General features: G+C 40.3%; 1 long non-coding RNA gene across 1 annotated transcript; it reads right to left on the bottom strand.

Annotated features, from left to right (window-relative positions):
- Window positions 1-8,980: 8,980 nt before the first annotated feature.
- On the bottom strand, window positions 8,981-10,798 carry LOC139029091 (uncharacterized). The gene is made up of 2 exons (XR_011481358.1): window positions 10,716-10,798; window positions 8,981-9,234 (listed from the first exon to the last, which is right to left on the bottom strand). It is a non-coding gene; the product is annotated as an uncharacterized lncRNA (long non-coding RNA).
- Between the last annotated feature and the right edge of the window lie 222 nt (window positions 10,799-11,020).

Genomic DNA, 11,020 nt, shown 5'->3' with positions numbered 1-11,020 from the left:
CAACAAATGTACTATCAGACATAATTTCATGTTTGTATCGATTTGAATAATGCTATAGGTTCTAAATGTATGAAAATGAATTACAATATTAATGTTCTCCCAACCACAATATTTTGCCCTACAATATTAATGTTCTCCCAACCACAATATTTAGCCCTACAATATTAATGTTTCCCCAAGCCGACATATTGGCGTACATTAAGTCCTCGCAAGCCACAATATATGCCCTACATATTATGTTCTCACGCAACACATATTTAGCCCTACATTTTATGTCTCCGCAACACAATATTAGCCCTACAATATTAATGTTTCTCCGCAACCACAATATTCCCTACAATCGTAGTTCTCCAACCACAAATTTACCCTACAATTAATGTTCTTCCGCAGAAACAATATTTAGCCCTACAATATTAATGTTCTCCGCAACCAAATTATTAGCCCAATATATGTTCCCCAACCACAATATTTGCCCTACAATAATGTCCACAACCACAATATTCCTCCCAATATTAAGATTGACCGCAAACACAATATTTTAGCCTACAATTTAATTTCCCGCACCACATATTGCATATTCATTCCCACAATAGTAGCTTAATGTTCTCCCCCACAAATTTAGCCCTACATATTAATGTTCCTCGCCACCACAATATTTACCCTATACAATGCAATGTCCCCAACCAAAATTACCCTACAATACAATTTCTCGCACCCAATTAGGCCTCATGGCCAATATAATGTTCTCCAACCACAAGCTTAGCCTACAATATAATTCTTTCCGCAACACATATTAGCCACTACCATTTAATTCTCCACAACCACAATTTGCCCTACAATATAGTGCTCTCACCAAATATTGCACAATCCATCTCCCAACCACAATTTAGCCCTACAATATTAATTCTCCGCAACAAATATTGCCCTACAATATTACTTTCTCGCGAACCACAGATATTGCCACTACAATATTAATGTTCTCGCCAACCACAAAATTAGCCCTACAATATTAATGTTCTCCCGCAACCACAATTAATGTCTCCGCAACACATATTCACTACATATTAATGTCCCGAGACTCAAAATTTAGCCCACAATAGCTTATGGTTCTCTCCCACAAATATTAGCCGCTACATATAAGTCCCGCAAACCACAAATAATCTAGCCCATAAAATATTAATGTTCTCGCCAACCACAAATTAGCCCGACAAATGATGTTCTTCCGCAACACCACAATGATTTAGCCACTACAATATAGATGTTCCCCACCGCACTAATATTTAAGCCTACAATAATAATGTTCTCCAACCACAATATACCCTACATATAATTCTCCGCAAACCACAAATTAGCCCTACAGATAGAAATGTCTCAACTCACAAATAGCCCTTGACAATATAAGGTTCGCCGCAACTCACAAGTTGCCACATATAATGTCTCCGCTCCACAATATTGCCCTAACATATTCCTGTTCTCCACCACAGAGTTTAGCCCTACAATATTAATGTTCTCCGCAACCACAATATTTAGCCCTACAATATTAATGTTCTCCGCAACCACAATATTTAGCCCTACAATATTACGCGGACTAAAATTGATCACATAATAGCTATATTAACCATCATTTTCTCATCTAACTTTAATGGCAATGTAGTAGAAGATGTTTTTCACCATTTTCAATGACTATTCATGCTTAGCCCTACCAATCATTTGTGCTCCAGCTGTCCTTGTAATGCTCGCTGCTTGTATCTTGATAGAATAAACGTTTTTAGACAAGAAAATCAGGCTGAGGATGGAGCATAAGCCTACCTTGTCACTCCGCCGTCCACACCAGAGCATAAAAATGTCAGCGCCAATGACAGAGAGAATACTAGAGAAAGAGGTATTTGGTATTTTTGGTATTTTATTAGGATCCCCATTAGCTGTTGCAAAAGCAGCAGCTACTGTTCCTGGGCTCCACACAAAACATGAAACATAATACAGAACGACATAATACAGAGCATCAATAGACAAGAACAGCTCAAGGACAGAACTACATCAAAAAAATTAAAGGCACACATATAATACTGTGTATAACGTAGTTGTTGTGAAATTGTTAGATTACTTGTTAGATATTAATGCACGGTCGGAACTAGAAGCACAAGCATTTCGSTACACTCGCATTAACATCTGCTAAACATGTGAATGTGACCGATAAGATTTGATTTGATTTAGCCTACATATCAATGTATACACACAAACTATCTAGGTACAATAGGGGAGAGGCATTGTGCCACGAAGTGTTGCTTTATCTGTTTTTTAAACCAGGTTTACAGTTTATTTGAGCAATATGAGATGGAAGGAAGTTCAATGCAATAAGGGCTCTATATAATACTGTACGCTTTCTTGAATTTGTCCTGGATTTGGGTACTGTGAAAAGACCRCTGGTGGCATGTCTGGTGGGATAAGTGTGTGTGTCAGAGCTGTGTGTAAYTTGACTATGTAAACAATTTGGGATTTCCAACATATGAATGTTTTTATAAAAAGAAGAAGTCATGCAGTCAGTCTCTCCTCAACTCCTAGCCAAGAGAGACTGGCATGCATCGTATTTATATCAGCCCTTTGATTACAATTAAGAGCTAAATGTGCCGCTCTGTTCTGGGCCAGCTGCAGCTTAACTAGGTCTTTCCTTGCAGCACTGGACCACACAACTGGACAATAATCAAGATTAGACTAAACTAGAGCCTGCAGAACTTGCTTTTTGGAGTGTGGATTCAAAAAAGCAGAGCATCTCTTATTACGGCCAGACCTCTCCCCATCTTTACAACCATTGAATCTATATGTTTTGACCACGACAGTTTACAATCTAAGGTAACACCAAGTAATTTAGTCTCCTCAACTTGTTCAACAGCCACACCATTCATTACCAGATTCAGCTGAGGTATAGCACTTAATAACTTCTTTGGGATAGGGGGCAGTATTTTCACGTCCGGATGAAAAGCGTGCCCAAAGTAAACTGCCTGTCACTCAGGCCCAAAAGCTAGGATATGCATATAATTGGTAGATTTAGATAGAAAACAAAGTTTCTAAAACTGTTAAAATTATGTCTGTGAGTATAACTGATATGGCAGGCGAAACCCCGAGGACAAACCATCCACCCCCCAAAAATAATTCACCTTACCACTGTTTTCAATGGCTAGTACTATAATTATAAGCCCACGTCCTCCCAAATTGCAGTTCCTAGGAAGAGTTTCAGGCTGGTTTTTGGAAAAATGACCCAGAAATTGTAGTTTTTCTAGGTGGCTCCCATTTTGGCTGTAGTGTTTCCAAGCGCGTGGAGGAAAGCGCGTTCTTTCTTATTTATCTCCAGTAATGAACATACTATTCTCCGTCTTAAATTGTATCGTTTATTTACGTATTAGGATACCTAAGGTTTGATTATAAATGTTGTTTGACTTGTTTGGAAAGGTTTATTAGTAACGTTTGGGATTCATTTTGTATGCATTTTGATGGAGGGAAACTAAGTGGATTATTGACTGATTGACTGCCAGCTAAACTGAGTTTGTATGGATATAAAGAAGGACATTATCGAACAAAAGGACCATTTGTAATGTAACTGGGACCTTTTGGAGTGCCAACAGAAGAAGATCTTCAAAGGTAAGGCATATATTATATTGCTATTTCTGACTTTCGTGTCGCAACTCCCTGGTTGAAAATGATTTGTTATGCATTTGTGTGCTGGGCGCTGTCCTCAGATAATCGCATGGTTTGCTTTCGCCGTAAAGCCTTTTTGAAATCTGACATGGCGGCTGGATTAACAACAGGTTAAGCTTTATTTTTGATGTATTGCACTTGTGATTTCATGAAAGTTTAATATTTATAGTAATTTAATTTGAATTTGGCGCTCTGCCATTTTACCGGATGTTGTCGAGGTGTCCCGCTAGCGGCACGCCTTTCCKAAACAGGTTTTAAGGAATGTTTTGTAACAAATACAATGCTCTTAGTTTTAGAGATGTTCAGGACCAGTTTATTACTGGCCTCCCATTAAAAAACAGACCTCAACTCTTAGTTAAGGGTTTCAGTGACCTCATTAGCTGTGGTTGCTGATGCGTATATGGTTGAATCATCAGAATACATGGACACARATGCTTTGGTTAATGCCAGTGGCAGGTCATTGGTAAAAATAGAAAAGCGTAGAGGGCCTAAAGAGCTGCCCTGRGGTACACCACACTTTACATGTTTGATATTAGAGAAGCTTCCATTAAAGAAAARCCTCTACGTTCTATTAGCTCTGATAGCTCTGAATCCACGATATGGCAGAGGTTGAAAAGCCATAACACATACGTTTTTTCAACAACAGGTTATGGTCAATAATATCAAAGGCAGCACTGATATCTAACAGTACAGCTCCCACAATCTTCTTACAATCAATTTCTTTCACCCAATCATCAGTAATTTGTGTCAGTGCAGTACATGTTGAGTGCCCTTCTCTATAAGCATGGCTGAACGTCTGTTGTTAATTTGTTTACAGAGAAATAGCATTGTATTTGGTCAAACACAATTTTTTCCAACAGTTTGCTAAGAGCTGGCAGCAAGCTTATAGGTCTGCTGTTAGAACCAGTAAAGGCCGCTTTACCACTCTTGGGTAGCGGAATTACTTTGGCTTCCCTCCAGGCCTGAGGACAAAGACTTTCCTCTAGGCTCAGATTAAAAATATGACAGACAGGAGTGTCTACAGAGTCAGCTACCATCCTCAGTAGCTTTCCATCTAAGTTGTCAATGCCAGGAGGTTTGTCATTATTGATCGATAACAATAATTTTCAATCATCTCTCTCACACTAACTTTACAAAATTCTAACTTGCAATACTTTTCTTTCATTATTTGTTGTTTTATGCATGAATACAATTGCTCACTGTTAGAACAAAGTTCTACAGCATTAGTAAAAATGTGATCGATTCATGTGGATGATCTTGTTCCTGTAGTGTTTGTAAACACCCTGGTAGGTTGATTAATAACCTGAACTAGATTACAGGCACTGGTTACAGTGAGAAGCTTCCTCTTGAGCGGACAGCTTGATGAAAACCAGTCAATATTCAGGTCTCCAAGAAAGTATACCTCCCTGTTTACATGACATACACTATCAAGCATTTCAKWCATATTATTTAGATACTGACTGTCAGCACTTGGTGGCCTATAGCAACACCCCAAAAGAAAAGGATTTAGATGTGCCAAGTAAACCTGCAACCACAACACTTCAATAACACTTGACATAAGATCTTCTCTAAGTATTACAGGGAAATGGCTCTGAATATATACAGCAACACCTCCCCGATAAGCATTTCTGTGTCTTCTATAGATGMTATATCCTTGCACTGCTACGGTTGTATCATCAAATGAATTATCTAAGTGAGTCTCAGAAATMGCTAATATATGAACGTATCTGAAGTTAGCAAGTTATTGATTTCATGAACCTTATTTCTAAGGCTARATATAATAATWTGGGCTATTTTCAGCCCTTTCCTTGGTAGCTTATCAGAGAGGCACATGGGCTACTAACAGCTTACTACACAAAATACACTTAGTATTACTMTCTTAGCTACAGTATACATWTCTCCCTGGCATATTACAACATTTATGCAACAGCATACAATACATTTTCGGACTCACAGTTGTGCTGTGCTCACTTGAACAGGAAGGTGGCGCGGCGGTCCTTCTTGTGGGCTAATTRCGTCATGAAAGTTTGTCATCAAAGTCTGGCATTCRCTGGATTTATGGTGCTTTCCCAGCTKATTTTTTTCAGTAGTCTTGAACTCGCTTAAGTKTGAGATTTCCCAGTTCCGAGTTTCCATTGAAAGTGGGGCCAATTTATTCAACATTTTCTTTCCCATGGTGTGGCATGTGAATTTGTATCCTTTTAAGCTTGGAAAGAGACCCCTAAACTTAGACTTGGACCACACACCCTCTCCACCAAATAGCAGGGCAAGCAAAATAGTGATTACTTTGCAACGCTTASAGTTAGCCACTGATTRCTTCCAAACCACTCATTGTTGAATCTCCCATTTCCAACTTTTTATGTAATGTTCATGTCCAATGGCTGATGAGCACCGATACGTTTTATCTATAATTTCTCTTCATATGACAAGGATTGAAAAAGATTTACCAGTAGATTGTCGATGTGATTCATGATAATGACTGCTTGTCTAACTTGCTAGCTAAGATTTTGAACGTATGATGTTGACATGATCAGTCCAATCAAAGCTACAGTAGATATAACGTGATTTGACTTACTTTTATCTGTGGCCAATGACCTTGAGCCTTCTTGGACGGGTACTTTTAATGTAAAGCCTTCTTGGACGAATGAACAGCATTCTCACATAGGTATTCCTCTTGTCCAGATGGGGTAGGGCAGTGTGCAGTGTGGTTGCGATTGGGTCGTCTGTGGACCTATTGGGTCGGTAAGCAAATTTGAGTGGGTCTAGGGTGTCAGGTAGGGTGGAGGTGATATGGTCCTTGACTAGCCTCTCAAAGCACTTCATGATGACGGAAGTGAGTGCTACGGGGCAGTAGTCGTTTAGCTCCGTTACTTTAGCTTTCTTGGGAACAGGAACAATGGTGGCCCTCTTGAAGCAGGGCCACCTGCTGTCATTACCTCCCCTATAGCTGTCTGTTCCCAAGCTCTGTTCCCTGTCAGGATTAATGTTTGTTTGTCTTTGCATACCCGGTTCTGATGCTGTCTCTGTCCTGTTTGATGTCTGTTCCCTATTAAATGTTCTACTCCGCGTACCTGCATCTCTTCTGCAGCGTCTGTCCTTACAGGYTCGCCACTGGTAATGCGACATGTAGCCTATTTTAAACGATGAGTGCCTCATACATTCACCTTTTCATGTTTTTATATATTTTTTTAATCATTCAAATCATATTGTTGGGTTTCAATACTTCAAAAGCAAATGGTAGGTCCAGGTACAGCATTCAAGGAGACCCCAGGTCGTTTCCAAGACTTTATCCTCAGGGACGAGTACTTGAAGGGGGAGCATTAGGGTGGGCAGACCCTACCCCAGGCTGGCAGCACCAGTTATGCTCATTGTTTATGGGGTTGTGATGGTAATAGAAGAGGGGGGGGGCTGCACATAGGTTTGTGGGGATATAACTATTGGGGAGAGCCCCATTTTCTCTCTGGGGAGATACCTCCAACAATGTTTATAACTAACCCAAGATAGACCACAGCCTGTATTGAGATCAAATGTTTTTGTTGATGAGGGAATTAGCAGAATGTTGGCCCAAATTCATTTCACTCCATCTTCTCCCACCGCCGGCCACTGTGCTTCCTCTCACCACCATATTTGGTAATGAGTGGAAACGCAAACCGGATGCTTCACATTTATACATCCCGTGAAATATCTGTGATACCTCCCGCTGTACTGCTAGTTAGTTCAGACTAGGTTTGTTGTTTTGTGCAGCTATCTCCCCTTACCTCGTGTAGTCTAACATTGTCTGTTGACATTAACCGTATTTCCCGCTTTGTCCGTTTGTTATTTAAGCTAACGCTAGTAAAGTTGTAAGATCGGGAAACCCCTAAACGCCTCAATATATTCAGAATAAAACTGGGTGGTGACTTGGGCATGCACCAGGTAACAGGTGCTACAATGCATATGATGTCCCACTGTCCTTATAGCTACTTAAGGTCTGGAATTCTGCTATTGTAAATCAGCCATTTTCTCCCAGTGCCAATTACATTTAAAATAGTATGATTGCTCATTCATGATTAACTCATAGATTATTGTTCATACTTGTAAAGTCAGCAATGTTATAATTCACTAGCGCAAAATATGGAAGATTGCACACGGTTTACTATCCCCTCACACAACRTGGCACTTATTGAGTCCCGTAAGTAGGATAAGAAAAGAAAATCWGAAATAGTTTGTGTTTTTGCTTAAATGCTTTTCTCTCAGGCCAGTCCTCACGAACTGTGGGCTTTGTATGCACTACGCACGTATATAGGCTCCTGCGTAATAACCATAGACATCGATTGTGGACGTAATCTAGAGGTAGAGTGCTGGCTAATGGTTTGCACTGTCATCCTTCGTGAGATTGGGATACCACCACTATCATGAATTAACTGTCTAGTCAATTCATTTGTCATTTGGATTCCAGCATAAAACAAGCCACCTGGTGCCACGCGCACATCACCGCAGAATCACAATCGATTTTAAAAAGCCGGTCTACGAAGAGGAACATTCTGATGACAAAAATGTATAATATTCTAGCCTATATCAACAACCTCATTCATTCTATTCAACAAATTACTAGTTTATGAGCTCATACCTSTTTGGTTACCTTGCTTCAGTTAGTTCCAATGTCCAATTCGAGCCGAAAGCTAGACAGAGCGGCTGAAATGTAAAATCCCTGAGCACGGTTGCTGGAGATAAAGGGGGAAATGGGCTGTGTGACCGTGCGGACCCCACTGATCTGCGATGTGAATGCCTATTGTCGAGTAGGTTGCTTGTGATGGGAATTTCACCACTGTTAAGACAGTATTTCTTACCATAAAAAAATGAAAGAGTGAACTAATACTGTGTCCAAAAGTTTCAGAATTATYAGTTTCATCTTCACCCTAGGAAATGGTATTAAAATACCTATACTTCAAGACACCCCTACTCTTTTTTATAATATTGTGAGGAATTATGGTCAATGTAGGCTATGTATGTTTTACAACATGGTCAGTAGACTATGTTGTCTAATGCATACATTGTCACATAACTCAAATGGCAAATACGGCAGAGATAGAAAATTCTTAGAGTAACTGAATTCTCTTGTAATATACTGTCACCTATTGGTATGAATATGTAACATATACTGTTAGAAGACGGTACTCTTATAACCATAGGCCTGAAGTGCTGGGTGGTCTAGGATCATGTATTTCCAATCATGGCTTGTGAATAAAAAATATTGTTTTGCTTATCTGAAACCGAAAGGTCAACTAAAACTAATTGTGACCAGATGTATTATTACACATTCATTTCTTTATTATTCATTATTTAATAACACATTATTTACAGGATGAGCAATGAGAGAGAGAGAGAGAGAGAGAGAGAGAGAGATGCATGCATGTCGGACAGAAGTAGTGGGCCGTACAGTCCAGTGAAGGCTTCCAGTTGAGCAGTCTGTTTGGGTTGTTGTTAGGCCCACCATTTAAGTGGAACAGCAGAGCAGTACACCAGAGGTACGAGATTTACCATAGATCACTGCCATCCGAACTGAAAGAAAAAGACACAAAAAGTCGGTACCTCAAACTCACTAAACTCCAATGATCAAACTTAGATATTGAATTCAGAGATAATTCAATTCCTATCAATTCCAATGTTAGGTAGATTCCAATAAGTCAATTCCCAATTCAATATTATCCCCACCAATTCCACCAATTCAAATTCAATTCCCGTAGGCTTTCAGGCTAGTCACTGTTCAGACAGCTATACTGGAYATTTAGAAATATAAGTTTAAATAATTTAAAACAAGGATGGGCAACTGGCGGGGTCTCAACTTACTCTTGGGAGTAAAAATAGTAGAATACACAGGTACCAGGTYCAATTTTGACATTTGGTTGTGCATCAAACAGTTTTTCTCTTATATCAGTCACTCAATCAGCCCATGTCAGCGAACATTTTTCTAGATTGGTAAGCGGCCAGCCATCTAAACGTGTAGTAATCATGGTCGAATTACCGACTGGGGGAACCCCATTGATTGATTTTGTTAGTCACTCTCACTCAGATGTCATACATAAAAATTKTCTCCACCCTATMGCAAAATGTGTAGAATTGCAGCAAATGAGCTGTAAAATTGCTAATTTTTCTCTCCGCCCAATGGCAAAATGTGTAGAATTGCATGAATTTAACTCTAAAACGTAAATGTTTTCTCTCCGCTGTCAAAATGTTTTCCTTGCAAGGTGGGGGGGGGGTTCCAACAAAATGTAGTTTAGGGGCCCTAAAAGGCTAGGGCCGGCTCTGACTGCATGTGTGGGTGAAGATGTGGGTATGCAGACCCTGTAAGGACCGACGCCGGAGAGGAGAAGCAGGTACGGGGAGTCAACATTTAATCAGGAACAGACATGAAACAAGACAGGAACAGCGTTAGCAAAACAACGACGTTCGACAATCAATGCTGAAGCGGCGAACAGAGCAGGGGAACAGACAGATATAAGGGAGGTAATGACAGAGGTGATTGAGTCGAGGTGAGTCCAATAATCGTTGATGCGCGTGACGGGGGAAGGCAGGTGTGCGTAATGATGGTGGCAGGAGTGCGTAATGCTGGGGAGCCTGTCGCCCTGGAGCGCCAGGGGGGAAGAGCGGGAGCAGGCGTGACAGACCCATGAACCACTGCGTCTCCTTATGATGAGTTCAGATTTTTTGTGGCCCCCACCCCCATCAAAGTTGCCGATCCCTGATTTAAAACAAATCCTGCTGTCAATGTTTTATGCTAAGTGCATTAATTCCACTGCCAGGGAAATGTACAAATACTGATTTCCAATTAAATTCCAAAGATTAAATGTTTTTCCAATTCCAATTCAACTCCAATTCAAACAGTCCAAACAGTCTAATTCCACTTTGATTACAATTCCATAACTTGAAGATTGTTGAATTTCGAGGTCATGTTGATATATTCAATGTATGAGTATATTGGAACACATAGGAGACGCAGTTATTTTGAATCACCATGCCTCCCAATCTCTTCATCCTCTCACCTTGGTGTTAAATCGCCTTCTGACTCGTCTCCAAACAGCAACCACGCCATAGCTGACTCAGGGGAAGACCTCTTCCCATACCTAGTGTACACAGAGAGGCCATCACTGTTACTYTATGTCACCAAGAGATATACATTGCTTGCTGGAGTGTGCTGACAGGGGTCCTATGATCATACCACGTCCCCCTTGTGGCCATGAGTAGCCTGCCCACCTCATAATCTACAGCCCCATGAATTCCAAGACACTAGTACCTCAATTCATCTTTCCGAGATCCCTTGTGTCCTATCTCCTCACCTTCTTCTCAA

This window comes from Salvelinus sp. IW2-2015, linkage group LG17, assembly GCF_002910315.2.
Source record: "Salvelinus sp. IW2-2015 linkage group LG17, ASM291031v2, whole genome shotgun sequence".
NCBI classification, from domain to species: domain Eukaryota; kingdom Metazoa; phylum Chordata; class Actinopteri; order Salmoniformes; family Salmonidae; genus Salvelinus; species Salvelinus sp. IW2-2015.
The sequence above is the reverse complement of the archived record's forward strand: the minus strand, read 5'-3'. Positions and strand labels throughout refer to the sequence as shown.